At 34.9% G+C, this 18,405-nt stretch overlaps 1 pseudogene; it reads left to right on the top strand.

Moving 5' to 3' along the window:
- LOC109844819 lies at window positions 401-13,835 on the top strand (annotated as a pseudogene).

Here is an 18,405-nt window from a genome sequence, read left to right on the forward strand (position 1 = left end):
TGGGTCGTTTTTTACGAAAAATATTCCCAAACTTCACGGGAGTAGAACTCCCGTGAAGTTTTTTAAAACAAAACTTCACGGGACGTTAACTCCCATGAAGTTTTGTTTTGAAAAAAACTTCACGGGAGTTCAACTCCTGTGATGTTTGTGAACATTTTTCCCAAAAAACGACCTAGTTTTAGCACTGAGGCCGAGACTAGGTCGTTTTAAAAAATAAAGTGGAAACGGGTTTTTTTGGGAATATTTTTACAGAGGGGTCTATTTTCAAAATTTGTCCTACCCAAATCCGATGGCAATTCTCTCTCTCCCTCGTTCTCTCTCTCTCCTCATTCTCTCCCCTGCGGGAGAACTCGGCGGTCGATCGATCGGCGAACTGACCAGGCGCTTGGTCGCTCGAGCAATGGCGTCGGTTTACATACCATTCCAGAACTCAGAGGAGGAGGTCAGGGTCGCCCTCGATCAATTGCCGAGGAACGCCTCCGGCATCCTCGACATCCTCAAATCCGAGCAGGCCCCTCTCGATCTCTGAGTCATCATCGCGGTCAGTCGCTAAACCCTGAATTGAACTCGATTAAGATTTTAAGATTCAGCCTCGCGAGGAATTTTTTGGACTAAGTTGGGGCTTAAACTTCTTGATTGGCTCACCAATTACTTCTAAAATTTTTAGATTGTAATAATCTATAAACTGTTGTTTCGTTGTTGTGCGTGCAGAGAGAATACTCCAAGCAAGGAAAAATCGAACAATTTCGGCAAACTTTGGAGGAAGGTTCGGGTTCAGGTATTCAATTTTAAGTGTTTTTTCCTCTATATTGCTAGAGAAAAAAAGATCATTTTAAGCGAAGAGATAACTGATGAGCATCCTGTTATTAAAATTGCTTTATGTTGTTTCTATTATCATCACTCATCCCAATAGCCATGCATATATTTTGCGTTATATGTTTAGCTTTTGCATATATGTGCTACTGTTTTCGGCATTATTTATGTTGCTGAAATCAACGAGCACTATGTGTTTATGATATTGTTCATGTTGCAGAAATCGATGAGTATTATGCTAATGTAAAGTACGAGCGGATTGCTATCCTAAATGCTTTGGGGGCATATCATACTTATCTACGGAAGCTTGAGATGAAACGAGAGTTTTAAGATAGCAACGCAATATTACAATAGAGCATCAAGGATCGATGTTCATGAACCATCGACATGGATCGATAAAGGTGAGTGTCTTGTAGAAAGAGCTTACATAGTAGCAGGTTTTTTTATCGATAACAATGTTTAAAATGCAATTCACTTGATGCATTCTTGTATTAATTCTTTCTAGTATCACTGTTCATTCATTAACCTTTGTCCTTTTCCACACACCTCGCCACCCGAAACAGATATGCTTAATCCTTAAATACTATTTACTTTCCTCACATTTCAATATCCTTGCCTCACATTTCAATATCATGGTAACAGTTTGAAGTTCATACTATTTACTTTCCTCTCTAATAGTTGCTTAATCCTTAAATAACAGTTTTCTTTCGCCCTTACAGGTGCACGCAATGCATGCATTACATGGTAAAGTTGTGCGTAAAATTTTTTTAACTCCTTAACAATCAATACTGATGTGAATGTATTTTTAGAAAATTATTGCCACATGACGTAAAGTATCTTACTATTAGAAAATGTGGGGAGTAGGGGTAGTTATCAAGTAGTGGATGGTAGTTAGGATGTTGATCTTTCCAATTTTGTTCTTCTAATTAATTTCGGTGCGCAATAAATTGTTGAGGACATGTTGATTTTTTTGAAATTTTGACACACACGGGTAGAACCGAAATTGCGGCTTTTCTTAAATAATAATAGTAATAGAATAATAGTAATAGATTTTCTTTGACTAGACATAGTTTGATTGGATAGACTCTAAGAAAAATTAAGATTATTTTCTAAAATTGTAGTTTAATAATATCAAATCTAATTGATGTTTAGTTTATCTCTTCAATCTATCAGATTCTTGTTGTAATTATTTGGCTAAACCTCGTGGTTAATATTTGACTATGTTTCTAGAAGAGAACATGTGAAACATGTATAAAGGGCACTGGTTTTATCTTTTACTTTTATTTTGCAATTTCTAAACTAGTGGCTCCTGATTTAGTTTACATGTTTGGAGACATCATGTACATGAAATCAAAGACCAAATACCAAAGACAAATTACTAGTTAGGAAATCATGTTCAACATTCTGGATGTACTATCAGAAATTAGGTTATTATGCATAGCTCAATAATGTCTTCCATCTTTTCTATTTGGGCTTCCAATACCGATATTAAACATTTATCACATGTATCAAACTCACTTATATAAAGAAAAATGATTATAGTCTAACAGTTCAATAAGGACCGACTTTCCTTTCTTTTATCCTTATTTTTTCCGTAATCTACTGTGAGACATTAGTGGGAAATTGTTATATTATCAATGAGTTGCACTTGCTAATCAGTTATCCATCAACTTTACATATTTATGCAGGGTATCTTTTTGTGGCCAAAGGTGACCTCCAGCAAGATTCTGGTTTCTTTAAAATAGTTTTGGATGAAGATCCTAATAACATCCCTGCTCTTCTTGGTCAGGTGTGCTCATTCTACTAAGTCCTACTCTATGGGACATCTTTTATTTTTCCTCTTTGGGTTTATTTGTATCTTAAGTTTATAGTAACAATCTTTCTTTCTGTACTTTTTCTCAGATAAGGATAATTTTGGAGGTTTGTCTTTGCTTCTACGAGCTTAAATTACATGAATTTTATGGTGATGTAGAATGGGGACTTTCATTTGGAAAGTCAATGTGGAAGAAACAAAGAGAAAAGGAGGGGACAATAATTGTAGCAACAAAAATCACTATTAGAAATAAAAGGAGAGAAATAGGCTGAGACTTTTAATATCTAGAATTTTAGTTGTCAAGATAATTTATTTGTTCAGTTATAGTTGATTTAGGAATTTGTACAGCCTAATTGTTTGGAAAATTTGTCAAGATAATTTATTTGTTCAGTTATAGTTGATTTAGGAATTTGTACAGCCTAATTGTTTGGAAAATCTTTTGTTTTATTGTGATACTTTAGGAATTTGTACAGCCTAATTGTTTGGAAAATCTTTTGTTTTATTGTGATACAAGCTCTATAATGCAAATTAAATTTTTGGTGTTTGAGTTTCAAAACTGGAAACTGATTTTTCTTGAATAAGAAGGACGAAAATATTTTTGAAACCTCTAATTTCGTTAAAATAGAAAGTAGCATTCTTTTAGTTTCAGATTGATGCAATTTTGGGTGTGAAATTCTAATTATACAAAGCGTGAAACCTTAAAGGAAGTCTAAAAAGTGCTCCTTATCTTTCTTTTTTCTCCTACTTCTAATCACAAATCTTAAATTTTAAATAGTGTGGAACCATCTTCTAGCTATTTTTTTTTATCTATGATACCAAATGATTGGAGACGGTTTCAGGCAGCATTTGAGATTTGTAAAGGAAACTAGAGAGCCAAGAAAAAAAGGATAAAGAGAAAATTTCACACTTGTTTTGAGTTTTCACAACTCGTGAAACTGGGATTTATACCAATGTTGTATCACACAATTTAAATTTAGTAGAAGAGTATGCTCTTCCTAAAAATGAATGTCTACTATTCAATGTTGAACAATTTTCTTTACATCTTTTTGTTATCTTCAAAATGAAAGTTGTTCTACATTAAATAGTAGACTTTCCTATGCATCCTTCCAGGATTTATGACAAGCCATTCTCCTGGCGATGATTTCCTTTACCAACAGTTTTTCACCTATTTAGATGCTTGATATCAGGGTATCAACCACTTGTAAAATTATGTCATCTTTTGATTTAACTTTTTTCGATGTATTTGACACTTTGATGGAAAAAAGACTAGAAGATAATATTAATCATTTCGTTCTTTTTTTGTTATTATGATGAGGGACATCATTTAGCTTTATATGCCATATATAGCTGCCTTTGATACCTTCATGTAATTTATCACCTATTCTTTATTTTTCCTTTTCCCCCAACTTCTCTCAACATCTAAATGTTTTGATGGTGACTGGGATGATGATGTGATGAATTATGCTTGGTTAATATTGCATAACGAGTCTTATTGATGTAGTTTTACATTCTTGTGCTCTTTTTCCTAAATCTCTTTTTGAATCTCAGCATTTGGTTTTTGTTCGTTGGTGAAGCTGTATATTAGGAATTTTATGCCTATAGTTTGAGTCAGAATTTCTCTTTCAAGCTTGTGTTAAGTTTAACTAGGGAGAAAGCCAATATTAGTATAAAGCTACAGACTCATATAAAAACTCTTTGAAGTTATTTAAGGTTTGTTTCTTTTCTTATGTTCTGACTTTATTTCTCTTTTTAAATTTCAAAATAATATCAAGGATTTAACTTCATTTGTAAGTAGACCGATTTGTTAACTTGTTTTAAAAACTTTGAGTAGAGGGCATTGCAAGTGCATCCTAATTGTTCTAGAGCTGTGAGACTTGGTATAGCTCTATGTCACAACAGACTAGGTCAGTCCGAGAAAGCTCGACAGGCCTTTCACCGAGTCCTACAGGCAAGTTCGTTTTGTGGTCCCATATGCATATGTTTATTTTGATATACCTTTATGTGTTTCTGATTTCCCCCCCTATGATTTACGTTGTGTAGTTAGATCCATAAAGTGTTGAGGCTCTAGTTGTTCTCGGAATCATGGATATGCAAACAAATGAAAGTAACATGAAAGTGCAATGTTAAATTAATGAGTGAATGATATCATATATCTTATGTTGGAGTGCATCTTCTCTCTTGGTTTTGGTTCTTCTGACGAGTTCGGCTCAACATATCTTGATCACCTTCGCATCGTTTTTTTTTTGTAGCTGATGCAATTCGCAACAGAATGGAGAAAATGCAAAGGGCTTTTGAAATATACCCTTATTGGTCAATGGTGATAAATCATTTAGCAAATCACTTTTTCTTTACTGGACATTATTTTTTGGTTGAATAGTTAACGGAGACTGCTCTAGCTACAAGAAACTATGGCTTGACAAAATCACATTCATACTACAATTTGGCAAGGTCTTACCACAGCACGGTGAAAAACATATTGAATGTTGAATATTTATTATGCATCTTCAGGTGTGATATTTTGTTATTTTCATTTTACTATTGATCGCCTTTACCATATCTATTACAAGTGTAGGGTGATTTCGAGAAAGCTGGCCGTTACTACATGGCGTCTGTCAAAGAAATTAATAGGCCACAAGACTTTGTGTTGCCATTTTATGGTATGTGTTATTAAGCCTATCCTCTGCTTCGTCATGCTTTCATGATTTTGAGAAAGCTCTGTTATGCATTGTTACCCTTACTACAGTGGTGTTACTTGATAATGAGGTTAAAGCTCTGCAGATTTATGTTTTAGGGCAATCATCGAAATAGCTGGCACATCCTTGGAAACTACTTGCATTAAGAGTGCACATGTTAGAAGAACATGAATTATGCTGCTGATTTACCCTCTTACAGAAATCATTTAACATCTATAAGAATATCTCTGAGAATTTGTAAATTGCACACCACTATATTTCTAGCGAGCATACTGTGTGTGCATAATATCTGTGTAGTTCATGTATTTCACAGATAGCAGATGCCTTGATCTGTAGAAAGGTGTAGCTTTTATATAAGTATATACGAACGATTGAAAATATGGGCTTTACACGTGCATGTTAAAGAGTCAAAAATATTTTTTTAATTTATATTGGGGTCAGTTTTCTAATGGTTGTATGGCTGCATGTCATTTTCTTTTTCATCTAGCAGTCATGCTTGATTTGATGTTTTCCTATCCATTGTTTGCTTTAATTCTTGCTGCACTGATCTCTTGAGTAGGATTGGGACAAGTCCAACTAAAACTAGGAGATTTTAGGAGTTCTCTTTCAAGCTTTGAGAAGGTGCTGGCGGTTTTCCCTGAAAATTGTGAGTGCATGAAGGTAAATATGATAGGAAAAAAGATTGTTCTTGAAATTTGAATTTATTATTTTGTTTGGCTATTAATTTGATTGGTTTTTTCCTTTTAAAAGGCTGTTGGCCACATTTATGTTCAGCTTGGTCAAAATGAGAAGGCCCTAGAAATCTTCCGCAAGGCTGCACGAATTGACCCACGAGATGCTTAGGTAAGCATTTTGTTTGGTAATAGAACTCCGCTTTATTTTTTAATCATCATGTTTTACTCTTTATCGAAATATATGCCTGGGTAATTTAAGCACAGAGGTCAAGTCTCCGTTGCTTGCTAGACCAGTTACTGCATTCTATTTGGTTCAGAAGCAATGACGCCACCTTATTTTTCTCTTGAAATTCCATCCAGTTTTGCAGCATTATCTCAAGTTATTTCTTATCTTGATGCTAAACTTAATTGAATATTAGTACCAAACTATTAGTGTTTCCTTTTTTTCCTTTTTTATCTCAACTACTTGCATACTAGTACGATGTACTAGATAACTCATATTTGAAGAGACGTTTAGCGGGCTTATCTCAACTACTTGCATACTAGTACGATGTACTAGATAACTCATATTTGAAGAGACGTTTAGCGGGCATAGTATATCGTTGCTACTATCTGACTGATGTAGTGAATTGTCATTTTTTATGGTGTTCTTGTCTTTGATGCATTTAATTTTACTCCCTAATATTTATGTCATTATTTATGTTGAGCCTACCGACTAATCTATTTTATGACTTATGAGCATATACCTTACTGTAAAAATAAAGACTTGTGTCCATATACTTTTGTAGTAGATAGGTACAATATTGAGTTGTCTTCCTTCATCCAGTTATGTGTCCTGTTTATTTGACTATATAAGGTTAGCTTAGCTCAAGCCTCTCTGTCATAATACTATCTTGCTAATCTTGATCAGAAGTCAAGCATTTTAAATCATGTAGAAGTTGAAAGTGAGGTGGCTATGGTGTCAAACAAAAATATTCTTACGTAAGGATTTTGCTTGGTATTTAAATAACAACAAGGATTTATGGGAGGGTTAGATTGGAAATGGTTATAAATTTAATGGAGGGATGGTGGGAGGAAAAAAAGTGAGAAACCAAGGGATTGGGGGATATCTGATACATTTTTTGTACAAAAATCATTATTCACTCTTTGTTAGAAGTTAATTATCAACCATCATGGCATACCATCGTTTTGTTTTAATTCTTTTGATATTGATTTTTTTTCCTTTGTGTGTTTGTGTGTGCGTACGTGTAAAGTTTGGTAAATAGGGGCTAGTTAAGCTGAGAATTTTCTATTTATGTCATTATGAAGAGATCCCTCGCCTGGGTTGCCTTCTCCTTACCTTGGCTTGATAACATTTATGTTCTTTTCCCATGACTATTGTAGTATTAGCTTTGATGAAAATGTAAAGGTGGCAATAGCACGATGAGATGCTAATTTACATTGTTTCTTGTTATTATGGGACATCATAAACTGCAACCTTCTTACCTATTTTGAATAACACTTGTATGGTGTCATGTAAACTATTTTCCCATGGAGCTTTTAGCAATGCTGCATTATTTTTTGATGAGATTTTGGTGTAGGCATTTATGGAGCTTGGGGAATTGTTGATATCATCTGATGCTGGCGCTTCTTTAGATGCATTTAAAATGGTATGAACCTTTCCTCAGCGTCATGCTTGATAGTCAAGAAGAATTCACTTTTGCGTTTGGTTTTATCTAGTACCTAATAGTAAGTCGGTCCTGTGTTGGAATTGTGTATTTATTGACAAATATTGACTATGACACTTCCATTAGATTGTTTTACTAGGGTTTTTTTAACATTAAAATTTATTTTTTTTCAATAGCAATATAGGATTAATTTAGATTATATCCTCATAAATTGTTCTTCCTCTCTTTCCCTCTCCCCTCTCAGAACCTGCAAAAGAAAGCACTTCCCTGTAATTATGATGTTTAGGATATAGGTTAATAAAAATATCTACATTTTGAAGATAGAAAGTACAAGTATCTATGGAGCTTTTGGAAGAGAATAAGGTACATAGAAAATTGCAAATCTTATATAGCATGATTTGATTATAGTTTATCTTATTCTAGGATCCATAATAGGTTATAAATAAAACATATTGAGAGCAAGCCAAATATTATATCTTGCACCAGACATCTTCTATTTTGCTTCTGTCATTTAGGCTCCCAATAAAGGTATCTCCATGTCTGTTTTTTTAATTTTGTCGTGTAAACCCATAGAAATATTCTCAGATCAAAATCTATTTACATGTCAACCTTTAAACAGAAAATCTCATCCCAGGATATTAGAGGCGAACGTAAATAAATTTAATGCAATCAATTTTCTAGTAAATATTTGATCCTTTCATCTTCATATGGTTAAAAAAAATTACTTGTTGAGATGGTAAAATATTAAAGAATGAAGTACTACTCTCACTATATGTTTCTCGGATTAGGATGAGTGGGATGAATGATGGGTTAGCTTCAATCCTTCGAGATTAGCTTTTTTTTACACCTTTTATTTTCTTTGTCCTAAACCATTTTTTAGCTTCTCCCATTGTTTATCAATTTTCTGCCTTCATTCTTCATTCCTTCATTCCCACAAGCTCTTATTCTCATAAAGAAAGGTGGTGGAGAAGTACCAATAGAATTACTCAACAGCATAGGTGTAACGCCCCTCTCAGAGGAGGGGCGTCCCCTCCTCTGGGAGGGGCGTTACAATAGGAGTTCTCAACTTTGAGAAGGGAGAATTCGAGGTTTGTGATGCAATGCAACTTTTCCAAATTGTTTCTTTCACTTTTAAGCTATTCCATTTTGTTTATTCTGACAGATTTTGTTGATTTCTAAAACCATTTCTGCCTTTAAGAGTTTTATATACAATTCGTTTTCCTCTTAATTTCTTTTATTGGCTTTTTTCAGCTTGCAAAACAGACGTTCAAGGATGCTTTAGGGGAAGGAATCTGGGTTTCCTTCTTGAATGGGGAAATAAACATCTCTACTATAGATTGTAGCACCTTCTCTATGCAGTATAGGGATATGAGTCTATTCCATCAACTTGAATAAGGTGGTACATCTTTGAAGCTGCCATGGGATAAAGTTACTACACTGTTCAAATATGCCAGATTGCTTGAACAGTTATATAATACTGAGAAAGCAAGCATTCTTTATCGGTTTATCTTATTTAAGGTCCTCTCCTCTTTGCTCTCCTCTGTGTTCCTGTGCAGGTGTCCTTTTCTTCTGTGTGCATGTGTGTTTTTGCATGTGTGCATCTGTGCACTTTCATGTGTGTGTTTTCCTCTTGTTTGTGTGTATTTGTGCATGTACATGTGCGTGCAGGGGGTAGGTCTATATGGTTATGTTGCTAAAAGAAATTATCATGTTAATAGATACTTCGCAACTAGAACCATGACGGAGTGTGATCTTTTCGGGTGATGGAGAATCAATATTTTGCAGCTTATTGCAATTGATTTTAAATTTATCATTTATATCGTTGTTTTTGGTGGATACTACCACAACTTTTTTATGTTTTCCCTGCAGTATCCAGACTATATTGATGCTTATTTGCGGCTCGCTGCCATGGCCAAAGCACGAAACAACATTCAGTTAAGCATTGCATTCGTGTATGATGAATTTAACATGTTCTTTGAGAGCATTACTTTTTTTGATGTTTTGTTCCTCAGAACTGATGCTTTGCATGATTCAGATTGGAGATGCTCTTAAGATAGATAACAAGTGCCCCAATGCTCTCTCCATGCTTGGCAGCCTCAAATTAAAGAATGATGATTGGGTTAAGGTGAAAGATACATTTAGTGCTGTCAAAGATGCAACTGATGGGAAAGATTCTTATTCTACTCTTTCCTTGGTGCGTCTTTTAGTATCTGAAGTACATGCTTTCGGAAATGAATTTGAGCTATCTTAGTTGTTGACTTCTCAGAGAAAGATTGTACATATTAGCTTCTTTTTCCCTTTTTCTTTTGCCATTACCATCTGAATTGATGTCTGCTCAATGTGCGAGACAGGTGCTATAGTTTTCTGATGTTGGTGTATTGAGGTTGGCAGAGTAATTGGAACTACTTTGAAGCTATTCGTTCTGAGAAAAGAGTTGCCAAATTGGAAGCTACACATCTTGAAAAGGCAAAGGAACTTTATACTAAAGTATGCCTTTCCATTAAATTTTTATCTCCTAATCTGAAAACATTTAGTTCTTTGTATTCTTACTTGTCTTCAAATGAGTTGCATTTACCAATGATCTTTTTGTAAGGAGTGTTCTTTTTTTTTGGGGGGGGGGGGGGGTTTGTTGTTGTGCGGGGTTAGGGGGGAAGAGCCCTTTTCTGGACAACTTATCGAAGTCTTAACAATATCTGGAAATGAAGATATTATTTCTTCATGGCACTGAAATTCCATATAAAATGATGGACAGGCTACATCAAAGGAGTCGTCCATAAGTTTTGATGAGATAAGATCATAATATTTTTATAGGCACGGTCGGAGCCTCTAATTGTGGGATCCTGTTTTCTCTAGGATCTGGTTTATTGTTGAAAGCTTTCATTATTAGTTAGTTTCCTAATCACACTTTAATACCCATGAATTAAGTTTGATACCCCGAGGTTAACAATTGCTTTAAAAAATACCTTAGTTTTGCCTTTTAAAACTTTAATGTATACAATTCTTTTTTTGTTTTTGTAATGATTAGAACTGCACCTTAGTCATAATTTTTTGTTTTAATTGGCATTGACATGTTAAAGATATTGATGTTGCGTCCTGGGAACCTGTATGCTGCTAATGGTGCTGGACTTGTCTTGGCTGAAAAAGGCCACTTTGATGTTTCAAAGGATATATTTACACAGGTCAAGTTTGGTTATCTATAAGTTCTTTTCTATAGCTGTTAACTTATTCATGGCGGTCTTAATTTTGAAATTTAGGTTCAAGAAGCTGCCTCAGGAAGCGTTTTTCTTCAGATGCCGAATGTGTGGGTAAATTTGGCTCATGTTTATTTTGCTCAAAGTCATTTCGCTTTGGAAGTGAAAATGGCAAGTACATGATCTCTTTCTTTTTCCTCTAAAAGTTTGTTTCATCACTTAGTGTGACTATTACTTTTCTGTTGTACCAAAATTGCTTGCGAAAGTTCTATCACAACATGGAAACACAGATTCTTCTATATTTTGCCCGTACTCATTATGAGGTTGAATAGTGGCAAGAATGTAAAAAATCCTTGCTCAGAGATATTCATTTGGCACCTTCAAATTATACACTCCGGTTTGATGTGGGGGTTGCATTGTAGAAGTTTTCTGCGTCAACCTTACAAAAGATGAAGAGAACTGCAGATGAGGTCATATCTTCTGGTCTTTAGATAGCTATTTATTATCATAGAATTCGTAGTTTCATCTGATTGCTAAACATTATTTTCCTCTGAGATCTGTTATATAACCCTAACTATATAATAAAACAAATAAGGCATGTGTATTGATTCTATAATCACATTGCTGCATTCAGAAGTCCTTCACTCAATACGCGCTTTGTGTGCTTGTGTAGTATTCTACTTTTCTTTCTTTTTTTCCTTCTTTTTTTTTCTTTTTTTTTTGCAATGTGTCTCTGTAACAGTATCCCAGGTTGTCCAGGAATCCTCTTTCTTTCCTTTTTTTCATTTTTTGGTCATGGACGGCGAACAGATGGGTGGGTGGGCGGGTGGTTTCTTATGCTGCTTCTATGGTTGTATCTATGCACATTTTCTTTTTCTTTTTTGAGATACGAAATGTATAGTTATGTTATTTTTATTTCCTTGATTATTCATTATACTATAATTTTTCTTTTTTTAACAATTTCAGGTGCGATCAACTGTTGCAGAGTTGAAAAATGTAGTCCGTGCATTTAGTCAGTTGTCTGCAGCATCCAGTTACCACACTCATGGGTTTGACGAGAAGAAGATAGAGACCAATGTAGAGTATTGTAAATAACAGCTTGATGCTGCTAAGATTCATTGCGAAGTAGCTGAGCGTGAAGAGCAGCAAAACCATCAGAGGTTAGAGCTTGCGCGCCAGGTTAGCTTGGTTGAGGAAGCTAGACGAAAGGCTGAAGAACAGAGGAAATTTCAGGCAAATTATAACTCATAACATTAATTCATAGTTTGGCCTTTATGGTTCATTTTTTTCGTAGTCCAGTTGTCCTTTATATAAGGTTTCACATATTTATCGATAATTTTTTTATATCGATGCAGGCAGAAAGGAGAAAGCATGAAGATGAGCTAAAACAATTGAGGCAGCAGGAGGAACATTTTGAGCGTGTTAAGGTCAGGTTTTCGTCTGCCTACTACACATGCAATTTCTTCTCACATGCAATTTCTTCTCTTGCAAAGTGTTTTATGCAGAAAAAGTCTTATAGCAGTATCCTGCTAACTTTGCATGACATAACCATAAATAACATGAAAGTATTTCTCATTATCCTATGGTTTTATGTACTTTGATTTGAACCTTTCTGGCATATGCATTATCTGAACTTGCATCAATACCAGTGATATGACATGAAGTTGATGGAAGATGGAATGTTTGCCTTTAACTGGGTACATATTTCAAAAGTTTCTTACATTCATCATGGTGGTCTCAATCCATGTTCGACATTCATGTTTTGCAGGAACAATGGAAGTCCGTTAGCATTCCAAGCACTAAGCGGAAAGAAAGAACTCAGGGTGAAGACGATGAGAGTGGAGATGGTGGGAGGAGGAGGAAGAATGGTGGGAAAAGGAGAAGGAAGGAGAAGAAGAGTAAGACTCGGTTTGAACAAGAACAAGAAGAAGAAGAAGCTGAAATGGAGGATGAGCATGAAGAAATGGATGGAGAAGATGTGAACCCAATGAATGATCAGGAGGATGGAGAAGACAGAACACGAGATAATTTTGTCGCTGCTGATCTTGAAGATTCCGATGCTGAAGAAGACGTGGTAATATCTTTTACTCTTGCATTTTACAACAAATGACTTAGCCTTTGTACAAATTTTTTGGGTGGGTTACATGAGTTAATTTTTTCGTTTTGGTTCTATTAGGGGCTATCTCCTCCGTGAAGTTTGCAATTATCATATCCTTCTTAATTGCTTACAACAAGATTCTCCCAACTCCTAAGCCTACTTATCTTTCTTGGCCCTATCGTATCTTAAATATCGTAAATATATTTCTCTTTCTTTTTAAATATATTAAATAGGTAAGTGATGATATACTTCACTGTAACCTAGAAACATGGATGCCCAATCTAGTTTATAGGGCGCAATTCAGCCCTGCCTTCTTGGGTTTCTTATTTTCTGAATGGGTTTTGTTATATTAGATTCCAAATCTTTGTTACTTCTATATTAGACCCCCAAATCTTCATACCTATAAAGTAGACCACCCAAAATTCATTAAATTATTTTAAATAATGCCATAGTATTATTAAATATTTTTAATTTACAACCCCAAATCTGTTAAGTTGTTTTTAAACAAAATAAGACCCCGATTTCAAACAAGTATGAAGATTTGGAGGTCTAGCTTTAGAAATATGAAGATTCGAGAGTCAAATGTAGAATTAACTTTGGTGACAATAATTCGTCTACATGACTTTTTAAAGGGTGCACCTTCAAATCGCAAGAGACGGGCGTGGTCGGAATCTGATGAGGAAGATGATCAACCATCAGAGCCAAATCCAAACTCGAGCTCGGGAAGAGATAGAGAGAATTCAGCGGGAAGCGACGAGGAGGCTAGAGGTGATGAGGAAGAAGCTAATGAAGAATAAAGAGTGGTTGTGTGTTGCAACATATCTAGGATTTGTTGTTCCTGGTATCTTCTTCAGTAATAGCTCCTTGTTCTCTTTTTCTACTTTTGCAGTTAGACCCTAAATTATGTGCTGCTTAGAAACTGAGTTTTCATGTGAATATGTTGTCTTTGTATAAAGCATATATATGTTGTTATTTATGTAATCTACTTTGTTTTCCTTCCAGCTTGAAAGCTCGACATCGAGTGCAAGTTTGTATATTAGATTTGAGGTTTTTAGACCCAGATGTTTAGTTAACAGGTTCTCAAGCTCAGAGTTTGGATAGAGAGTCACTGATTCAGATCCTCATTTGACCAAATATTGGGTGGGCAATGAAATTCAGGTATGATAGTTAAGAAATCAATGTAGCCCAAACCATTTGCTAAAGTTCCCCCCCCCACCAAATTAGTCTCGTGCTACTCATTTGTTCTGCGTTGTAGCTAAGAAATGGTTGGAATTAGAATAATTTGTAGAAGAGTCGCTTCAATTTCCTGTGTTTTTCTGTGCGCTTTTATTTAATGCAATACATGGGCTGAGGCCCTCTTTTCCCTCAAAAAAAAAAATTAACACAACGGCTTAAAAAAAGCCAAGCTGAAGATTCCTGCCACCCCTGACATATGCAGCGTCAATGTAGTTATTTCCTAAACTATAAGATACTAAAAATTGAGAAATAGGGTTAGGGTACACATCCTTACACAAGGGCAGCAGCATTAGCTGTACCTTGACCGTACACCAAGATAAGGAAAAAGGTGACGCATCAAATATTCAAATAAAATTAACAAAAACCCCCCACAAACCTAAATATATATATATAATTACACAATGAATAATTGGATATTAAATCCGACTAATTCTGCAGGGAATCTACCCATCCATGAATTGTTGTAGGATTATGCCGTCTCATGTCTCTCATCTTCAATATGTTATCATATCTACATTGAATTTTCGTGCCATGTTAGATTGTGTATGGGATGTGAAATTTATATGGTTTATATCACTCATGTTAACCGTATCTGCAGGTGTATTTGTGCTGTAGGATCAAATGTAGATGTAGTCACGTATACCGTCCTAGACACGGGTGGCAACACAAATATTTATGTTGATGATTCATATCCATCTAAATTTAAGATTTGTGTCGAGATGTGTATGCATGATATTCTCTTTCTTTCCTATATAATTTTCTATATAAGGTTCTCCAGAGGTTGAACTTGACCAAATTTAAAGGCTGGTTCACCGCTAGATTCTTATACTTAAATTTCATTTGTTATTACTTAATATGTGTTTCTCTATTTAACATCATATTATTTCAGTTGTTTATACCTTCGTGAACCAACACTATTATAAATCTGAACTCTCATCTGAGTTATTTATGTCTGAAAACTATGTTTTAGTCCAAAGTAATGAAAAAAATTCCAATATATACTGTTCACGCACCTGATCAATTTAGGTCAATTCAACCTTTCATCAAAATCAAAGCCCCGTGACTCTTCGTCAATGATACGTAGGCAAGCGGATCCCAGCGCGTCTGTTCAAAAGGACATTGAGCAGACCCTAATAAGACCAAGTATGGGCTCCAAGGATTTTCGTGAATTACAAAGCTAGCACTCTATTATTTATAGAAGGACACCAATCATTGTACGCACATGAGGGAACACACCAATCAAATATAAATATCCTAACGGTTCACAGAACATTTTAGGCACAACTTTAAACCTTTTGAGCTAACTAAGGCTTTAAACCTTTTATCTAAATACCTGAGACATATTATGATTTGTAAGCCAGATGACCAAGGATATCCAATCAACAACCACAGTTTCTTCATGCTTTACCAGAAACATTTCTTTATCATTCGCTACAAAAATAATTGTATAATCTACATTTAAATATGAAACCATTATTCATAAAAAAAACATAATGTAAGAATAACACTATGCACTGGTGTTGAATAGAAAAGCACTGATTAAATATGTATTCTTATAGGAGAATTTAATAAAAGTTACCTCGACCAAAACATATTCAACCAGTCGTCCAAATATGAGAAAAATTAAAGAAAAAGGATCACCAAAAAAATTAGATCATTCTGGATCAAACTTAATCATCATTGAAGATTCATAAGCCTAATTATTGGATTGAATACAGCTCACTATAAATTGGGGACTGCTAAATGATCATCTCAAATTATTTAAAAAAATTAAGAACCTGAAATTCAAAATACAACAGTGGAAGCCCTACATTACAAATCCAGAAGAAGAAAAAAACATGACCTGTAGCATATGATTTTTATTATTTACTAAAAGTTTTATGCTCTATCCCAAAATATTCCCTCTCGTAAACTTATAAAAAATCCTATCTTTATTCAAAAATCCAAAAGATGCTACTTTTGAGAAACATTTCAAGATTATAGTATATGAGATTTAAGAAAACTTAGCAACGAGATAATCACAAAAAAAAGCAAAACATGCAAGTAGTCAATAAAAGGCATGTCTTGTGTTCGTGAAAATTCCCCAGCCAGGAAACTGGGAATGGAGATCTTTACCTTCATAGTCGTGACTCCTTCTGAACTGCTCAACAAAGCCCTATGTGGTTCGAATCGCCGAGGAGGGTTGGGCTGAAACCGAAACCTTAGTTTGCCTGATCGTCTGCTGATCGAAGACCAAGAGGGAGAGGAGGAAAAGGGAAGCAAGAAAGCAAACGGGGCTCGAGGGGGTGATAAGAGATTTTCCATGGAGTTGCAGACGAGATCGAAACCCTAACCCTAGATTTTAAAGGGGGGAAGTTTGTTCGGGGTTTAGTGGAGCGGGAAAAAGGAGCCGCCTTTCTTTTAAGGAATCGAAGAGAGTGAGGAGCGAGCGCCTTGATTCATTTTATACGCGTTTCCTATTTAGGTTAGGTTCAGTTCGTCATATATTTTCTTTAAAAGGAAGGTAAATGATGGATAATCTAATAATGCAAATAGATTTTTGGCAAAACTTTGTTGTAGGTCCCTCATGTGCTAGCCAAGTATCTTTTCGGTCCTTTCGGATCATTTATATTTAGAAGTCGTCAACCACAGTCATTAATATTATCATTGCCATCAAACTATGTTCTTCTTGCAAATTTCTGTAAAATATTGTTGAGGAGATCACATGGCTGCCACGTTAGAAAAAATTAGTTGCAAGTTTCATACAAACGAGTATGTTGAACTTGTGATTTCACTAATTTTTTTGCTGAACATGGCAGGGTCAGATCATTGTCACGTCAGAAAAATCTGATGACGAATGTAATGTTAAGATCACCACTGTTAACTTTCATCAAATACTAAAGACGCTAACAGTATTTGGGTGGTAGTGGTGCATTCCGTTATAAGTGAAAGAAACTTTACTTGTAGAAATAATCAGGCTGTTTTTTGTATGTCCGCTTGCTTACTGCAATACAAATAGCACATTTCTCAAAGCTCTTCATACTTATCATAATAATAGTTGCATGAGATCCCAAGCTATATGCACTATTTCTGAGAAAAGAACAGAATATTAAGCTGATGAAACTCAAGTTAATTTAAGTAGTAATGAGCAAAACTTGATATAACAACTATCACAAAATTCAACAGAACAATAAGGTTTTTATTATCAACAGGTTTTGCCAAATATTTACTCTTCGAGTTCGAAGCAAACTATACTCTTTTGAGGCACATTAGAGAAAGAATTAGAGTGATTTTTGTAAGTGATTTTTGTTTTTGCGTATTTAGATGTTGATTTTGCATATTTTAATGTAATAAGAGAAACAACTGTATTTTTCGTATCTGGATTCTCTTTACTTATGTGATAATTAAACACGGTCTAATTCTCTCAATCCTTACCACGTATCTCAATTCTTATAGACGAGATCACGGCACATAAAAGTTTCACCGGGTATTTTGATAGTTGTTTTCAAGTGTACTAGTAGTTTCAAGACCATACAGATGTTAAAGATTGAGAGAGTGGAATAGGACAACAACTAACTGCATCTAAATATGTAAAAAATAAGAAATCTATGTTGTGAACAAAAAGAGAATACTAAGGCAGAATCGTCCCACCAATAGCAGTTTAACACATACAGGTTTGCTGATATTTACAGATTCAAATACCCAGATACTTTATTTCAAAAGAAAAGAACAGAAGAATATTGTTCAAATCGCATAAACAAGAATTACTATCAAGGAGACAATTGACACAAGGGGGAAAAACCTTCATGGGGGCATAAGTCCAATAATCAAATCCCCCGACTTACAATATAACAGCGAAGCATTATGATTCCTGTATGTTGATCACAGATACAAGTACTAGGAGAATACAAAATACAATTGACACAAGGAGAATACAATGAACTTAGCAATACATGGAAGCATACCCGTGTTGCTTCTCGAGAATCCATTTCTAGTATTTGAAGCCTCCTGCTCACAATTTTCTTCCTCCAGGCCATTAGTAAAAGAACCAGATGAAACTGATTGCACTGGTCTAAAGATCACCCAACAATGCTATAAGCTTATTCAATTCCGTTTTCCTTTTGTTAATTTACCCTTGCAAGCTTACACAATACTACAAACACAAACGGTTTGTGATATCAACTGCATTTGCTCATAACGAAAATGCAAAGGGGAAGTAACATGAACCACGAATAGTTCAA

This window comes from Asparagus officinalis, chromosome 6 (assembly GCF_001876935.1).
Source record: "Asparagus officinalis chromosome 6, Aspof.V1, whole genome shotgun sequence".
Lineage (NCBI taxonomy): Eukaryota > Viridiplantae > Streptophyta > Magnoliopsida > Asparagales > Asparagaceae > Asparagus > Asparagus officinalis.